Below are 17,898 nucleotides of genomic sequence, written 5' to 3'. Positions count from 1 at the left end.
TCTTGCCTTAGCCTCCCTAGCTAGTAGCTGAGAACATAGGCCGACTTCACCCGGCCTGGTCACTCTGGCCAGGTCAAAGACTACAGACAAGGTTCATCCAGATTGTAGCATGCGTCTTACTCCATTGCTTTTCATGGCTGCATAGGATGACCATGGTATGTATATTCTACAATTTGCTTATCTGTTCTCAGATCAGTTAGTAGAGTCTAGATTATTTCCACCTGTTGGCTAATGTGAGCTGGTTCTCTGAACATCTCTAGACATGCATTTGTCTAAAGAGCCTGTTTCCAATTCTTCGGGACACATACTTAAGAGTACAATTTCTGGATCATATATGGTAATGTGGCCATATGTGTAACTTTTTGTTTGTTGCTTTTGAGACAGGGTCTCCTCTAGCCCAGGCCAGCCTCTAGCCCAGGCTAGCCTCAAACTTGCTATGAGGCCAAGGACGACCTTGAACATCACATCCCCCTGCCTCTGTCTCTGGAATGCTGAAACTACAGGCACGAGCCACACATGCAGTTGCCCGCAATCTTTAAACAGGTAATCGTCCAGGTTTTGGACTGTGGGGAAAAAAAAAAAAAAAAAAAAAAAACAGAGAAACAATTAACATTTCAGGGTATGACGGCAGAAACACCTATAAAATGCCCTAGACTAAGGATTGTAACTGCTTTCTTGTTCCTTGTGTTAACAATAACTTGTTTAGTGTCCCAGGAGCTTTGAAACTGCTCAGAGTCGGGAAACTGACTGGTGGGTGGGGAGGGTGGAATTGGCAAACAAACTTTATGACACACCATTTGTTCTTAGTCCTTCCGCATCATGTTGGGTTAGAAGTCCTTAAAGATATTAATCTTGGGCTAGAGAGATGGGTCAGTGGTTAAGAGCACTGACTGCTCTTCCAGAGATCCTGAGTTCAAATCCCAGCAACCACATGGTGGCTCACAACCATCTGTAATGGGATCTGATGCCCTCTTCTGGTGTCTGAAGACAGCTACAGTGTACTTATACATAATAAATAAATCCTTTAAAAAAGATATTAATCTTAAATGAGGACGCAATCAAAGGAAAGCTATTGGGCTGAAATTAGAAGATCAATTTAGATTGGGAGTTTGATTGATAGTAAAGTGTGGGGAAAGCGGGAGATGCACCAAGAAGACCTATCGACTACTTATTTCTGCATGACGTATTTTATCTTCCTTGAGTCTGTGCTCTCCTGGTTTGAGAGGGAGCTAATGATGCCAATCTGATAGGGTAGGTCAAACCTCCAGCCTCAACCTCAGTGAATGGTCAGTGCTTTTGGTTTAAAGTGCTGAAGATACGAGCCACATGAAAACGTCTGACCAGGCGTTTCTCCTCAAATCAAGACTAGCTTCAAAACTAATGTGGCTTGGGTAACAACTCAGACCCCTGACACAATTCCTGCACCTTATCTGACTCTGTCTAGGCACAGTAAACTACACTTCCCCTGGTCAAGGTTTTAGCATGGCTGTTGAAGTGCTAACATCTGTAGAGTGGAGGAACACCTACTTAATAAGGCTACAAGAGAATTGGATGAAACAGTGAATGTGGAGGGCTTAGCGCTGCGCTAGTACATAGAAAATACTATCCGATATATTGATAACAAAGCTATTACAATTTCTCCAAGGAAAGTTTAACAGAAGAGCAAGATTAACTCAGAATTAAATAAATAAAGCTCTCTGGGGGAAAGTGTATTGGTAAGACCCGCCCTGCTCAGGACATCGCGGTCCACTCCCACAGTGGGTATGAGCGCTGCAGTGGATTCTGGCAGTCAGTTGAGAATAGCTTTAAGAACAGCCTCGACCTAGCAGCTGGTTTCTACAAATGCTTTCTGAAGGAAAGAGTAAGAATTGAGCAGTGCACTCTTTGCAAATTGATGTTTCCTTTCTCTCTCTGCCTGTTACTGTTTCGAGAGGACAAAGGCCCTGGAGCCTAACTGAGAATGGATATTAGGAACTATTTTAAAGCGGCTTTTCTAGCAAGCAACGGAGTCGCATCCACACTTTCCAAAGGACGATATTTATTTAATCTGAGGCGAATTGGAAATACAAAACCAGTATGAGCAGGAGACATGCAGGTATCTAAAAGCCACCAGGGACCAATCTTTATCTACTTAGTTCCAGGTTGCTTATCCCTCTCCCCTCCGCCCCTTTTTTGTTTGTTTGACAGTCTTTCTATGTAGTGTAAGCTTGCCTCCAACTCCCCTGCATCCTGCCTCTGCCTCCAGCATACTGGGATTACAGGAGGGCACCACCACATCCAGTTTATCAGAGTGTCTTTCCATGTCTCTTTCTATCCTGCTTTCTTTATTTTCTCTGTGTCTTCTCTTTATCTTGTCACTTCTTTCTCTCTATGTGTGCCCCGTTCTCCTCTATCTCCCAGCCTGCTTCCTCCGCTTAACTGTCTTGCACTTAGCCATAACAGACGTCACTATCACCATCACCCCACACTACGGTGAGTGTGGAAATGTCCCCTCCCTTTATATTTACCCAGACAAAAAGCAAACAAGCTGAGGCCATTGCTCCAAACAAGGACAAGCTAACAGCAGATGTGTTGGCTGCTTTTGGTATAGAAATCCACTTCTGGTCCAATAGGTGGTTCTGGCGTAGAGGACAGAGATCACCAGTTGCAAAATAACCAACCACCCAAGATAAAGGGACACAAGTGCACGCGTGGGAGAATTCACCAAAGGTTAGCACAGGAAGATAGGTATGCTGGCATCCTTGTATTAATAGGACTCTATTTCTGGAACAAAATATTTAGGATAAATTCAGGTAGCCCAAAAATAAATGATGTTCCTATGCATCATCAAAAAAAAAAAAAAAAAAGTGTTTGTAACAAAGACCAATATAGAAAGCCACACCTGGTTAAAATGCAGAGAACACATGTTCATAGGGTACCCGACCAGGGTGGAACATCTACCACACAACTGCACCTAAGGTTCAGGGAATGTGGAGGAGAGAGTAGAAAGATTGTAAGAATCAGAGCCCCCAGGAACCTGCTATGAGATCGTGTTTTCTAGAAATGACAGGGAACCTTCACCCATGGTACCTCGACAATATGGCAATCCAGACCCGAACGAGGCCAATGTGAATCGACCTAAGGGAGAAATCCCAGGAGACCCGACCCCTAGACAAAGAAGTGCAAACAACTAAGGTCTGCTGAGATTGAGAGCATTAGTTCTCCCCAGAGATGAGCCCAGGCACTGCTATCCAACATCGATTGGTCAGCCTTGAAAACATTCACACGAGCAACGAGAAATGCGCTTATCAAGGTTTGGTTATGCATCTGTACATATACATTGCATACACTCACACCTGTAACAATGGCAGAGAAAAAGAGGCCATGAATTTGAAAGGAAGGGAGATGGGAACGTGGGAAAGTTAGAGAGGAAAGAGGAGGGAGCATGATGTAATATCTTAAATTTAAAAAAGCAAACAAAAAAGTAAAGTGAGTCATACAGAGGATACTGGAGATTCACCTCTGGTTAGAGATAACATAGGAGAGGCAGTCCTAATGCTAAATATTAGAAAGTCTGAACTATTGATGAGCCCTGGCAACGACAGAGCAAGATTTCTGAAACCAAAGTTTCCCTGGCGATCTATGGATCATCGTATGATAGCATAGAGCAGGATGCTCGCCTCATGTTTATGTTGAGCATATCGAATGGTGTTACAGTGTAAATTCTAAGTTTCTGCATAAACATTAGCTATCGGATCACGGAGGATCTGTTGCAAGTGTTTACATGCCCTGCAACATTGCTACCCTGACTGTTCAAAGGCACTGGGAATGAATGAGGTAATCATGGGTCCTAATACGATGGTTCTCAAAGATGATTCTGAGCAGCTGTTTCACCCCCAGTTGTTGAAAAAACAAAGATTAAATTCATGGATCCTGACCCAAATAGAGCCACATTTTAGTAAACCTTCTAAATTATCTAGGTAGATAATTTTGCATTTTAAATTTGAGAACTAGTTGAATTAGGAATCGCTGGTGTATATCAACCAAAAGAATTTTTTATAGATTTGGACTATTAGATGATTCTAATAATTGTTTGCAAAAAAAAAATTCAAGAATAGTGAAGAAAATTTCTCAAAAGATTCAAGATAGCATTTACTCTGCCAGGTAGTAAAATGCCTATAAACCTATAGACATTGAGTTTATATAATAGATACAATAAACTAAAGCCCACAACAGATTTTTGGAATCTTTAAACCATAAAGCTATGGCTCTCAAACTTTCTAATGCTGTGAACCTTTAATAGAGTTCCTCACTTGAAGTGATCCCATAGCATTATGGTAACAACCATAAGTTTATTTTTGTTGCTACTTCATAACTGTAATTTTGTTGCTGTCATGAATCATAATTAAATATCTGTGTTTCCGTATGGTCATAGGTGACCCCTGTGAAAGGGTCATTCAACCTCCCCAAAGGGGTCACAACCCACAGACTGAGAACCCCTACAGAGTAAAGAGACTTATTATCCATTATATATAACCTACTTATTATATATAACATAAATCCATTATATATAACAAATGAGACTTACTATCCATTAATAAAGAAATGACATTTCTACTCTGCTTCATGTGAAATGAATTATTCTATGTGGGTCTTAAAGCCAAATATAAAAAATATACAAGCAGCGAACTAAAATATAGACCGTGTATGAGTGATTACGAATAGCAATGCTTTCTAATGTAAAATGTATGACACGGGCTGATAGTATAGCCCAATAATAGAGTGCTAGCCCAGCATTTGTGAAGCCTTAAGTTCAAATCACAGCATTGCAACAAACATACATACATACACACACATGCAGAGAGGGGGGCCTGGGGCGGGTAAAGCCACATGGGACAAGATTGGAACTATGTAAAAATTAACTTCACCAAATAGCACCAATACTTTCATTTCTTTCTTTTTTTAAAAAAAAATTATTTTTTTTTTATGTATACGACTACACTGTAGCTGTCTCCAGACACACCAGAAGAGAGCATCAGATCACATTACTGATGGTTGTGAGCCACCATGTGGTTGCTGGGAATTGAACTCAGGACCCCTAGAAGAGCAGTCAGTGCTCTTAACCACTGAGCCATCTCTCCAGCCCTAATATTTTCATTTCTAATAAAAGAATTCCTTAAAGAAATGTCTGCTTCTGGCACTAGGGTAAAAAAAAAACATGGAATAATTTATAGCATAAGAAAGTAAACAATAACTAAAACACACACACACACACACACACACACACACACAACCACCAAATAAAATTTAAAAAAATGCACAAAACAATGATATTCCGTTTAAGACATGAGATTCAGCAAAAACATAAGCTGATTGGGAAAATGGGGTTTCTTAACATTTTGAGGGAAGTGTAATTTATCAGGCCCACCAGAAGGGGGACTGTAGCTACTGTAATTTTAGATTTTATAGTCCTGTTTATCTACAGAAATAATACTTGGACAGATGTTTAAAAGGAACATGAGAGGGCTGGAGAGATGGCTCAGTGGTTAAGAGCACTGACTGCTCTTCCAGAGGTCCTGAGTTCAACTCCCAGCAACCACATGGTGGCTCACAACCATCTGTAATGGGATCTGATGCCCTCTTCTGGTGTGTCTGAAGACAGCTACAGTGTACTCATATTCATTAAATAAATAAATATTTAAAAAATATGAGAGAGGAGGTAGGAAGATGGCTCAGAGGGAAAGACTGCATGATGTTCAAGCGTAAGAACTTGAGCTCTGATCTCTAGAACCCAGTACAAAGCTGTGTATGACTGTGCTTGCTCAGGATTTGGGGTGCAGAGACAGGTGGATCACAAGGAGCTGGATAGCTCACTAGCGAGTTTTCCCCTCAGTGAGGGAACCTGTCTCAAGCAATAAGGTAGAGCCTGATAGAGGAAGGTTCCTAACATCCAGCTCTTGCAGCACCACTGCTGGAGATTCTAATTTATACTGCTAAAAAAGGGGGGGGGCGTGACATAAACATGAATATGCAGTATGAGACTATTCAGAGGAAAGGCTAACAAACCTTGGGATTTATTTATCCAGCAAACACTGAAAACGCGGCCACCCCATAGACTTGCAGCTTTCCTTTATTGTGCGTTGTTATACTTTAAACAGTTGACTGGTCGTTTTCCCAGGCTCAGTGCTGAGCGATGATGTGATCAAGTTATGGAGAGAGAACTGTAGGCAGACGGGTCCCTGGGCTTCCCTTCGCGCATGAAAACAGTGTAGCAAGCAAATGATGTTTGGCTTTTCTCATCCAGTACATGGACACGGCTTCCAGAGAAGCTGTAATTATCTCCTGGTCTCCTGATCGGAACAGGACAAGAGCTATCCGCTGTGAACCGTCAACCAAAGCGCAGAAAGAGCCTGGGCAGCTGGTGACGTCACAGCCGCACTGCTGCGCCGCACAGCGAAGCCTCATTGCCCGCGGTGGGCTCCTGTCTCTGGGTAAAATAAACTTAGTGAACAGTTCAAGTAGCACGACACACACTGCCACACTGTGCACCAACGTCCTATCACCATCCGTTAGGACGTTCTCATCATTTCTTGCGGTGTTCCCATGAGGCACCGATGCTGCCCTTCCTGCCCCACCCCTCATATCTGGTAACCACTCTTCTTTCTGTCTTCATGTTTTGACTACTTCACGGAACTTGCTGTAAGTTCTTTTGTGTCTGGATTTTAAAAAGATGTACTTGTTTTTTTAAAATTATGTGAGTCTGTGTGTCTGCCTGAGGTTATGCGCGCAAGAGCGTAGGTACCGGAAGAAGCCAAAGGTGTTAAGATTCCGCGGAGCCAGAGTTACAGGCAGTTGTAAACCACTGATGTGGGTTCTGGGAACCAAACTTGGGTCCCCTGAAAGAACAGAAGGTGCTCTTAACCACTGAGTCATCCCTATAACCTACCTGTTTTGAAACATTTTTGCATTTGTCTACATTGATTGTACCGGTACTGTTACATAAGCACATTTTCCTACACGCATAGCTCAAGCATTCCTCGATCTCCATGCTAATAATCTCCTTTGCTTCTATTTTCATCACACACACACACACACACACACACACACACACACACACACACACACACACACGATTTTATATATCGCCATAAGATCTAAGAACTACAAATGAGGCCCCCGGCACCTGCTCCCAGAGCCAGCCAGAAGAAAATTACCCAAGTGTCTGCCCTGGGCTCCGAGGCCGGCACTACTAGGAAAAGCGAACATGTGGCAGAGAGATGGGAAGGCTCTAGTATGCGGTGGAGAAATGGGAGAGACAGCGAAGCCAAGGAGTTTGCGCATTGTGGAGAAAGGTGGAACTGGAGCCATGAGCGCGAGGAACAGGTGGACGTGAGGAGCCTGTTTAACCACCTGAGACCATGATGATGTCCAGGCCCAGGCTGCCACCAAGTTCCATATCTGGGTCTGTGGCCCTACCACAGCCCGGGTCTGTGCTGATGTCTTCAGCGGGTGTTGCCACGAAAGGCCACCCGGATTCAGTAGTCTGGGCTGCTGCCTGAGACCATGCTGATGTCTGAGGGGTCAGACTGATTGGGGTAGCCTGTGCTGCCATCTGAAGCCAAGGTGGTGGTACTGTCCTGGGCTACTGCTGAGGGATATATCTGGGTCCGTGGTCCTGCTGCTGCTATGGTCTGTGTTGATATTAGTGGCCCATGTTACCACCAAAGGCCACACAGATGTCCCTGGTCTGGGCTGCTGCCTGAGGCTTCACTGATGTCTGATGTCCAAGCATTGAGCTGAACTGCTCCCACTCCTCACCTTCTCCAGCACTGCAGGAGAGCTGGCCTTGCCCCTTGCCTGGTGGTTCAGGGGCAGGAGGTCTGGGTGCTGACCACCTCAGCTCCCACCCAGGCTCAAACCCAGAGCTGGCCCATCCCATCATCCACCCATCTATGAACTGTGGGAGCTCATGAAAGCACCAGTCCTGGTGATCCAAAGCTGCAGGAGCTCCATGACACAGGGCAACAACAGGATATCCTAGAGGAGTCCCTGTGAGGATCCAGTATTGATTGTGCAGCAGAAGCCAGAGGCCTCAAACCACACCAATGGGTCACTGCGAGAACATTTGCAAGTAAGGCTGTTTGGACAAGGTACGCTGCGGGACACACCACAGCTTCCATGGAGAGACTTGGCTGTTGCTGTTCTGTTTATTACTTTTTGTTTTCTTTTAGAGGGGAGGTTTCAAGGGTAAGGGGTGGATATGAAAGGATGGGGGTAGTGAGTGGGATTGGGGTGCATGATGTGAATTCACAACGAATCAATAGAAAGTTTATTTTTAAAGAACTGAAAATGAAGAAAGCATACGGTAGTTGTCTTTCTATCTTAGTATGATTATCTCCAGTGATATCTATTTTTCTGCAAACTCTGTTCCTTAGGAGTAAAAAATATTGCTGGGTATATGTGCTTGTTAAGTTTTTGTTGTTGTTGTTGTTGTCTTTTTATTTAGTTTAGGGTTTTGTTTTGTTTTTGTTTGCTTTTTTGTTTTTTTGTCAACTTGACAAGCTGACATGATCTGGGAAGAGGGAACCTCAGTGGAGAAAATGCCTCCATTCGATGGCCTGTGGACAGGTTTGTGGGGTATTCTTGACTGATAATTGATGTAGGAGTGACAGCCTATTAGAGCCGGTTCCTCCCCAGGCTGGTGGTCCAAGAGAGTATAAGAAAGCAAGCTGAGCAGGACACGGGGAGCGAGCCAGGAAGCAACGTTCACACTCCGGGACCTCTGTCTGTTTCAGTCCCTGCTTCCAGGTTTCTGTCTTGAAACTCCCTTTCACAGTCATACGATAGGCTGGGGACTGAAACACACGCCCTCAAGTTGCTTTCGGCCCTGGTGTTTTATCACAGTAAAAGGAAGCAAGCTAGGACATTACGTAATACCACATTTTCACTACCTCTTCTGCTCTGTTGTTAACACCTCCACTCGTTCCGTAACTTAGCTATCTGAGCAGGACTGTGATAAATGTTAATGGGCAAGTGTTCCTATGATGTGGTGTCTTGAGCCCCTTGGTAACACTGCAGAGCTGGGTGCTATGGTAGATCTGTTTGTGTCTTCTGAGAAACCTCTGCACTGACTTCCACAGTCCGGATTAATTTGTACTCTTGCCAGCACTGCATAAAGGTTCTCTTATCCTCATCCTGTGCACTATCCATTGTTCTTTTCCTTTTTTTAAAGATTTATTTGTTTTATGTATGTGAGTATACTGTAGCTGTCTTCAGACACACCAGAAGAGGGCATCAGATCCCATTACAGATGGTTGTGAGCCACCAAATGGTTGCTGGGAATTGAACTCAGGACCTCTGGAAGGGCAGTCAGTACTCATAACCACTGAACCATCTCTCCAGCCCCATTGTTTTCTTAACGACCCCCCCCCCTTCTCCCTGGTGTAAGATCAAACCGAAGCAGACCTTGATCTCTCTGAAGGCTAGTGACTTTGAGCAATTTTTGTATGTTCGCTTGTATTTTTGTATGTATGGCCTTTTGGAGTTCGTTATGTAGCCTAGCCATTCATCCTGTGGAGTGCAAAGCTGCTTCTCCCCTTCTGTAGGCCTGTCTTCTCTCGTTTCCATGGCTACCTTTTGGTTTCATGAAATCCCATTTGTCACCTGTTCACAAAGTACTTCCCTCTATCTTGAGGGATTCCCCTATTTTTCTCTCTCTGCGTTTCAGAGTCCCGGGTCTTACATTAAAGTCTTTGGCCCACCTGGTGTTGACTCTTGAGCAGGGCAAGAGGGAGGCATCTAGTTTCATTCTTTTACAGGTGGATCCCTAAATTTCGCAGGGCCATTATTTGAAGACAACTGCCAACGCATATTTCTGTCATCTTTGTCAAAAGATCAAGTTACTGTAGCTGTGTGGGCTTCTATCCAGGCACTTTACTCTGTTCTGTTGAGCTACATGCTTGTTTTAGGGCCAGCACAATACTGTTTTTGCTAGTATTGCTGTGAAAGGGAAAAACAACTTCAAGTGAGGCATAGCAATGCTTCCTTTTAAACAAGTTACTTTGGCCATCCTGGGTCTTTTGTGTTTTGTGTCTAGCTTATTTAATTAGTATAATTTGTCATTGAGTATCTCCGGTATAATATAAATCATACTTTCACTCTTTTAACAGCTGGATAAATTCCACTGTCGGTAATGTATATGTCACATTTTGGTTATCATGGTGCAGGGACATTTGAATTATTTCCTCTGGGCTTCTTTCTGAATGAAACTAATAAACCTGCTTCCTTTCTTGGGTTTTCATTTTCTTGTAGCTGAATAGATTCGTAACTACCGCAAGGCATACGTGTAGAGATATATGTGTAAGAATATGGGGAAATGCACTGGATAATGGTGTAAGTGGGAGTAGCCCAGGGGGACACTGTCCCCTCCATTTAAAATCTGAACATTTCCCAGTGCAACTTGTTTCCCTCTGTCCTAGCGGAGGAAGTTAAGCAATAGCTAGATCTTTGTAAAACAGTGCAAAAAGTGACTAACAGGAATTATGTAAGCTGGAGTATGTGGAATCTGGTTGACTCCACACATGTGTATGTGGAATCCTGGTTGACAGCTAGTTTGAATATGCTTGGCCCGTGGGAAGTGGCACCATGAGGAGGTGTGGCCTTGTTAGAGGAAGTGTGTCACTAAAGGAGGGAGGGGTGGGAGATCTCAGTGTTCAAGCTCTGTCAGGTACAGTAGAGACCCTCCTGATGGCTGCTTGTGGAAGCCAGTCCCCTCCTAGGGATCAAGGTGTAGAACTCTCTACTCCTCCAGCATTGTGTCTGCCTGGACGCTGCCCTGCTGCCTACCATGATGATAATAGGCTGAACTTCTGGAACCGTAAGCCAACCCCACTTAAATCTTTATTGTAAGAGACAATAGCCGAAGCTTAACATTTTTCTTTAGATTTCAGCAATACGTTTGTTACTGACAGGAGCAAGAGGAACAAGGTATAGAAGAAACCATGCTGTTCCCATCGATGCCAATACTGAGAGTGCAGCCCCCAAACCTTTATTTATTTTGTTCAGTACTGGGGCTCAAACTCAGAGCCTTGCAAGTGCTAGACAAATGCTTTACCATGGAACCATATCCCCAGTGCCCCAAATCCATTTTAAACAACATATAAATTAGAAGGGGTTTTCCATGCCAGCCCGAGAATTTATTTCATTGTGTGGGATGCAATTTAATTTCTAAACATCTGGCTAGACAGCAAAGAGCGACTACTACTTGCCCTAAAGGTGGCAACAGCTGGCATGGCATTTGGCTGCAGAAACCCTGGAGTCCATCCATCATAAAATGCTGGTGATACAAGACTTAGTAAATCAGGGGCTGGGGGAGGAATCAGGGTGGGATTCTCATAAACCCCAGAGAGTGTAGAAACCTGCACCCAAATGCCAAAGCCGTGTTTATGTGGAAAGAATTCATAATCCTTGCTAGCTTGTATAAAAGACCCACAATCCAGGTATTTTATTTATAAACCACAGGCCTAGACCGGGCAGGCTTAGAGCTATACTAACCCATTCCCTGGCTATCACGTCCCTTGTTGCCTGCTGTTTCTCCTGGCCACGTGCTCATTCATTGTCCATGTCACCTCACAGAGTCTCCTCCACCTCTGTCTTCCTTCTTCTTCCTCTCCCTCTCCTTGAAACCCCCTCACTCCATCCTCAAGCCCCACCTTCCTTCACTGCCCAATCAAGGGCTTTACACTTTTATTGACCAGTCAAATCGGGGACACATAGCGTCATTTGGTGTACATGAAGATCTGCTTGGTAGTGTCAACCACACCTTGAGAAGCCAGTATTTAGCATTAAAATACAAGCATCAGACCAACCCACTACAGTTTGGGTTCGCTAGTCCCTAGTACTGGAACTGGTGCACGGACAAATGGGTTACACCTGCCTCAGTGTAGGTTGACGTTATGGTGCTCCCCTTCCAGGCAGGAGAGCTCTGTTCAATCTCAGACAGAAGTCGATGTTTGAGTGACTTCTCAGGAGCAGCAGTTTCTCTCTTGGCGGAAGGTTTCACATCATCAGTGACTGGAGGGTGGGTTTGAGGTAAAAGCTGCTTCAAGGGGTTAAAAGGGGAAGTTGGCCGTCTTGCTTTGTGTTCCCAGACAGTGTCTCATTACAGTTAAGAGAAGGGTAAAGCATCTAAAAGATGATAATAATTACCCTGTTAGACTTGGGAAGGATGTAGTTAGAGTATCGCTGTCGACTATGTTACTGGTAGTAGAAACGAATTCAAAACATTTGGTGGCGGAATTTTGTATTTGACCTAAATCTATTAGTATTGGTTGTTTTTTAAGCAAATAAAAATGTCATCACTTTTAATCCCGTTTTGTAATGAATCCCAAAAGGAATATGGCTTTTATTTTATGTATCCAGCACATATAAGATTTGTGCCTTTAGTTTGCTATAAGATATCCTTACTTTGTGACAGTGAAGAAATTTAACAGTAGCAAGAGTAACCATTTCACCTACAAATAACAGGTCACTATGTTTCTAGATAATACTTTTCCCTTCGGGACATTATGATTATCAGATATACTCTCATGACCAGTGGGATTCATTGGAGGAAATAATGAAGTTTCTGAAAAGGAATCACCACGGATTTACAGTCACTGGCTAGTGATTTAGTAGCCTCCAAACAGAATTTTGTTCTACATATTCATTTCAGAGTCATTACTAAATGTTATGTCCAAGACCCTCCAGCTCTCTCTCCCTTTTCCTCTCTTTCTCCTTCTCTGAATTGGTCTCAGCTTCCTTCCCGTGGAACCTGCTTCTTTCTGATATAACATTAAGTAATCTCGTTTAAGCAAGGCCTTAAAGTGTTCAGTGTAACTAGAGGTGATGATATTAGAAGGGGTAAGAACATTCTACAAACCACCTTGCTTTGTTTTGTTCTTTTGAGACAGGCTATCATGTAGCCTGGTTTGGCTTCATGCTTGCTTTCTAGCCAAGGATGGCCTTGAACACACAACTCTCCTGCATCTATCTCCCAAGCACCGGGATTACGGGCATGTAGTTTTAGGACCAGAACCCAGATTTTTGTGCATGCTAAGCAAACATTCTACCAAGTGAACTACACCCAAGCCTGACTGTATACACTCACCTATGAAGCGAGTAACTTGACTCAACTCAGTTCTTATAGGGTTTTCATAACATACAGCCCATAATTTTGGTACCTTAATTGTAAATTGCAGGTGACTTTCCTTAAAAGCATATGATGCTCTTAATTCTTACTATGTGTCAGCTATGGCACTCGTGTAAGCCTTATTCTCTGGCGAAGGGAAAGGCCCTGTACAGAGTTTTTATAATCTGTACTGGACTAAGCTGACTTAAGTGCATGACATATAGTTAGTGAGACTTACACACATTGTCTTCAGTTTTGCATCTAAGTTGATGTAGGGAAGGAAATGGAATAAAGATGCAGGCTTTTTTATGATTAGAGTCTTTGTGCTAGGAATCCTTGCCTGGACAGTATGCTTCCGTGATCATGTAGTGGTTTAAACATACTTGGCCCAGAGAGGGGCACTATTAGGAAGTGTGGTTTTTGTGGAGTAGGTGTGAACTTGTTGGAGAAAGTGTGTCATATTGGGGGCGGCCATTAAGACCCTCCTCCTATTTGGATCAAGATCTAGAAATCTTGGCTCCTTCTCCAGCACCCTATCTGCCTTGTCCCTGCCACGCTTTCTGCCATGAACCTGCCCCAATTAAATGTTGTCCCTTATAAGAGTTGCCTTGGTCATGGTGTCTGTTCACACCAATAAAACCCTAAGATAGATCACATTGTGATTCTGTAAGTCGGCATTATTACAGCATCCTAAATGTTCATGTTACATACGTGTGTGTGTGTGTGTGTGTGTGTGTGTGTGTGTGTGTGTGTGCATATAATAGTCAGTAGGGAGGGGGGCGGGTTAGTGGCATGAAGGACATGGTCGAGAAAACAAAATAGGTAAGAGCCACATGAACTGCAATAAACAGTAAACAAATGAGCAGCTAATCCGTGCAGTGGACCATGCAGTGGTTCATATACAAAGACGAATGGGCTCAGACTGTCTAGAAGCTTCCAGGCTTTTTGCACTGGGACACTGCACCACTGAATGATAGGAAAGGAGACAGCAAAGAAGCAAGAAGCAAGGGGCAGATCTGGAAAAGTCAGACCACTGCTGTGTACATAGGTTCCCATGAGAGACCAAAACAGAGAGGGACAATGATATTTTTAAATATACACATCAGTGCTGCCTACAGACCTTCTCTGCTCTCTCTGTTCCCCAAGACCCAATCCCCCAGTCTGATTCTGAGCCATGCAGCAGAAAACTCAAGACAGCCTTTCCTGCCCCCTGTTCCCATCTGCTGTGGTTCCAGTAGGGATAATGTTTATATACAGTGTGTGAAGATGTGTCACTGTCCTTCCTTCTTTGACTGCCTAAAGCACACTTGGATTGGATAAAATAAAAAGCTTATGGCCTATAGCAACAGTCAGGAAGTGTACAGTGGGAGTTCCGGGGGGAAATAGGAACACTGGGATAGAGTCAAGTGCAGGATTCACCACCCAGACTCGGAAGCAGTCAGATTTATGAAACTGAGAAGAGGTGATCAACTGTGTAGCAGAACTTAGATTAGTATAGACAGATTAATATAAGTTAAGAGCTAGTTTGGGAGCAAGCCTAAATTAAGGGCTAGGCATTCGTTTATGAATAAATAAGCCTCCGTATCATTATTCTGGAACTGGGGCAGTCTTAGAAAAGCCCACACAGTTCCGGGTTCCCACAGATCTTCCCTTTCTAACCTTCCTCTCCACACTTTGTCCCAGACTACTGCTAACCCAAGAGTAGCTCCTCCTAGAGCAACAAGCATGCTGAAGAGGGAGATATATCCTTCCTACTGCCCCTGAGGTCCAGTCCCTCCAGTCTCATCCCCATCACTGTAGTTGGGAACTTGCTGTGGTCTCCCCTTTCTTTCCTCACCTAATTCATCCCAATATCTCAGCCTCCAACACAAGCATGCATACCTGTGAAACATACCAGCTGAACAGGCCAGGAAAACAGGCAATGCACAGCCATTACACTCTGAAAATCCAGAAAGAAGCAAAGGAACAAAACACCTACCCATCAAACTCAAATCCCAAAATCAACACCTAGATATATAATCACCCCAAATCCAGATGCCCGATACCAGCATAAGAACGCAATCACCTTCAGCCAGGGCAATATGTCTCCCTTAGATCCCAGCTATCCTACCATAGCAAGTCATGAGTATTCCAGTGTAGCTGAAACACAAACAAGAAAAAAAAAAGCCTTACAAGATCCTTTATGAATATGACTGAAGTCCTTAAAGAGGAAATGAATATGCATTCCTTAATGAAATCCAGGAAACTACAAAGACACGGTGGAAGGAAATGAATAAAACAGTTCAAGACCTGAAACTAGAAATTAGAATTTGGGTTTTCAATAAAGAAAGCTCAAACTGTAACTGTCATGGTCTTTTCTATGTCTGCCCCAGTCCCTGAATAACGACACAGAGGCTTCTTTTTATTTACAGTGCTTTGGGGCCTTAAGCTAGGCTTTGTTTCTCACCAGCTCCTTACTCAATTATCCGGATACCTCCCCTCAGTTTCAGACATCTGACTTCCTCCAAGTCCAGGTGGCACTCTCCTGCCTGACCTTTTCCCAGAGTTCCTCTCGCTCTGCCAGATGCCCTACCTTTTACCTTCTGCTTTTTATTCTAACAAACCAGAAGGTGCCTTATGCAGGCGAGGAAGGATAGAGACATATCCTGACACAGCGTAAATGAGCATCCCTATAGCAAACTGAGGGGATTCTGGAAACGAAAACTTCAGGAATTGGAACAGGAACTACAGAGGCAAGCTTTACCAAAAGAATAAAAGAGGTGGAAGCATCCCAAGTATAGAGGATATACAAAAAAAGAAATGGATATATGAGTCAAAGAAAATGTTAAATATGAGAAAACTCTGACATAAAACATCCAGGAAATTAAGACAGTTTGAAAAGCATAATGGGAACAGACAAAAAGAAGAAACACAGCTCAAAGGGCCAGAAAATGTTTTCACAAAATCATAGAAGAAACATTTCCTAATCTAAAGAAGGTGCCTATGAAGGTACAAGGAACCTTCAGATTGGACTGGAAAAGAAAGTCCCCTCCCCACATAATAATCAAAATACTAGACATCAGAACAAAGAATATTTTAAAAGCTGTAAGAGAAAGAAGTCAAGTAACATATAAAAGTAGATATAAATATAATATAAATATAAAATTAGAATTACACCTGACTTCAGTAGACACTGAAAGCCAGAAGGTCAAGCGACCACAGATGCCAGCCAGACTACTATACCCAGCAACACTTTCATCAATCACCATAGATGTAGAAAACAAGATATTCCATGATAAAGTCAAATTTAAACAATATCTGTCTACAAATCCATCCCTACAGTAGGTGCTGAAGGAAACTCCAACCTAAGGAGGTTCATGACACACAGGAAATAAATGACTTCACACCAAAAAAAGAAAAAGAAAAAAGAAGAAAAAAAAGAAAGGAAGGAAGAAAAGAAAAGGAAAACACATGGGTTCCTGTATGTCCACATGTGTGTGTGTATGCATACACACACAACACCACCACCAACAACAACAACAAATAACAGGAATCAGCAATCATTGGTATTGATATCTGTCAATATCAATAGAATCAGTTCTCTAATAAAAAGGCCCAGAGTACCAGAATAGAAGCAAAAAGCAGGATCTATACTTCTGTTGCATCCAAGAAACACATCTCAATATCAAGGATAGCAATTACTTCAGGGTAAAGGATGGAAAAAGATAACCTAAACAAATGAATTTAAGAAGCAGACTGGTGTAGCCAGTTTTATTCCTAACAAAATAGACTTCAAGCCAAAACTAATCAAAAGATACACAAAAGGATACTATATACCCATCAAAGGAGAAATCCAACATGACATGTCAATTCTTCATCTATGTCTCAAATACAAGGACACCTGTACTTGTAAAAACAAACAAAAAATAAAAATAAAAAAGGAAAGAAACCACTAATGCAGCTAAGTCACATACTGATCTTGACACATTGAGGGTGGGAGATTTCAATACCTTATTCTCAATGGACTAGTCATACAGAAAAACTAAACAGAAATATTGGAGCTAACAGACATAATAAGCCAAATGGAACTAATAGATATATACAGAACATTTCACAAAAAAAAAAGAAAGGTTATACCTTCTCAGCACCTCACAGAATATTCTTCAAAACTGACTATATACTTGGACACCAAGCAAGTCTTAGTAGATACTAAAAAATTAAAACAACTTGCTGCATCTTATCAGACTACCATGCATTAAAATTGGACATCAGTAACAACAGAAGCAACAGAAAGCTCACAAACTCATAGAAACTGAGTAACTCTCTACTGAATGAAAAATGGATAAAGACAGAAAAATTAAAGACATACTAGTGTTCAATGAAAAAGAATACACAGCTCAGTCAAACTTTTGGGGTACACTGAAAGTGAGGCTGAGAGCAAAGGACATAGCACCAAGTGGCTACATTAATACTTTTTAAAAACTGGAGATGTTTCCTATTATCAACTTAGCAGCACACCTGAAGGCTGTACAACAAAAAGAAGTAATCACACCCAAGAGGGGTAATCACACCCAAGAGGGGTAGACATCAAAAATAAATAAATAAATACATAAATACATACATAAAGGCTGAAATCAATAAAATAGAAACAGAGAATAATACAAAGATGATTCTTTGAGAAAGTCAGCAAAATAGACAAACCTTTATTCAAACCAATTGGCAGAGAGAGAATATCCAAATTAAGGAAATCAGAAATGAAAAGGGAGGCCTAA

The sequence above is a fragment of the Rattus rattus genome, chromosome 1 (genome assembly GCF_011064425.1).
Source record: "Rattus rattus isolate New Zealand chromosome 1, Rrattus_CSIRO_v1, whole genome shotgun sequence".
Lineage (NCBI taxonomy): Eukaryota > Metazoa > Chordata > Mammalia > Rodentia > Muridae > Rattus > Rattus rattus.
The sequence above is the reverse complement of the archived record's forward strand: the minus strand, read 5'-3'. Positions refer to the sequence as shown.